At 55.6% G+C, this 1,569-nt stretch overlaps 1 non-coding gene across 1 annotated transcript; it reads right to left on the bottom strand.

Moving 5' to 3' along the window:
* Positions 1 to 1,193: 1,193 nt before the first annotated feature.
* LOC126425418 (U1 spliceosomal RNA) lies at positions 1,194 to 1,358 on the bottom strand. Its single transcript, XR_007576287.1, has one exon. It is a non-coding gene; the product is annotated as a U1 spliceosomal RNA (small nuclear RNA).
* Between the last annotated feature and the right edge of the window lie 211 nt (positions 1,359 to 1,569).

Here is a 1,569-nt window from a genome sequence, read left to right as displayed (position 1 = left end):
TGCAGAAGACGAAGCGACGGGGGTCGGTGAGAGAGGGGAAGCCAACCACCTGAGGGGGCGGCAGCAGAGGCGGCAACAGAGGCGTATGTGAGGGCGGGGGTAGTAGTGGGGAGCTGTTGAGGGGTGTGGAGGCTGGAGGAAGGGTGTAGAGGTGTGGGTATACAGCAGGGGAGGAGATAGGGGGGTGGGTAAGTGGAGGAAGGGAAGGGGAGGTGGAAGGAGGGAGGCCAGAGGCGGCACTCCAGGAAGTGACTGTGGGAGAGGGGGAGGGGGAGGTGTAGATGACGGTGGAGGTGGGAGTACTCATTGCAGACATACGGCGACGGACAGACGGACGTGCAGCAGGGCGGCGTCGGCCGTCGGCGTCGGCGTCGGCGATGGGCAGCGGCGAACAGCAGGCGGCGTCGGCGTCGGCGGCGAACAGACGGACGAACAGCAGGCGCGGCGGCGGCGGCGGCGGCGGCGGCGGCAGCGGCAGCGGTTACGACGACGGCGATGGACAGCCAGCAGGCGGACGGACGGACGGACGAACGAACGAACGAACGAACGAACAGCGACAGCAGCGGGCAGACAGACAGACAGACAGACAGACACACACAATCTTCGAAGACGGAGATTCCACCCTGAGAGTAGCCCAGGCTTTGCAATCTGACGCTTTCGAAGGAGGGGGATCCAACCCTCTAGATGCGTCTTCCACAAACATGGGTGGTTTCTGTATATTTCAATGAATTCACTTACAAACTCTCGAGAACACTGACGATTATCAGCCATTTTAATGCCCTGTGCACACAAATACAAACACTAGACTGAGCAAAACAGCTGTTTCGCGCCAGGTTTGCGACGATCTCCTGTCCACGACGCTCCAACTTGTCTGCGCAGATGTGGTTTGAACCGACAGATTTGAGAGGTTTCGCTCAAACCTCCAACTCCAACTTCCAGGTTTGCACACACCTCAGGTTGGTGCAAATCTTCTGTTCACGACGCAACGATCTGTCTGCGCAGATGTGATGTGCGCAGACATTTGCGCAGACAGATCGTTGCGTGTGGACGGGCCTTTAGGTTCCTTAACTGCGACTCTTAACTGCGACAAAATCACAGTTAAGAATAACAGATACTGAAAAGTAGCATTCACAGAAATCACTGATATCGGAAAATCGCAGTTTAGCCCATCACTAGTTTCGATTATGATTAGACCCGGGTCTGCGCGAACGCAGTCCCGACTACCAAAAATTATGCACCCGAGTTACCCCACATTAGGGGTAATCGCAGGGGTCAGCCCAACCGAAGTGCAATGGAAAAGCCTCGTCCTGGAGGAACCGCCTTCATGATCACGGTATCCCCCTGTGCCAGGTAAGTATGCCTTAGGCCGGAAAAACTCGCTACTTTATCTCGTACTGTGCGCATCATACGAAGCGAGCGCTTATCGTTGTTTACATTGCCTGCGATCTGTCCCACCATACACACTACCTGTAGCGGAAGAGAACGAAATTGGCCATCCCACGATATTGATCTATTGCAAACTCGAGCATGCAGTCTGTCTACATTTGACAGGTACAGTACTCTGGGAGT

Source organism: Schistocerca serialis, chromosome 10 (assembly GCF_023864345.2).
Source record: "Schistocerca serialis cubense isolate TAMUIC-IGC-003099 chromosome 10, iqSchSeri2.2, whole genome shotgun sequence".
NCBI lineage: Eukaryota > Metazoa > Arthropoda > Insecta > Orthoptera > Acrididae > Schistocerca > Schistocerca serialis.
This window is presented reverse-complemented; position numbering and strand designations above follow the sequence as displayed.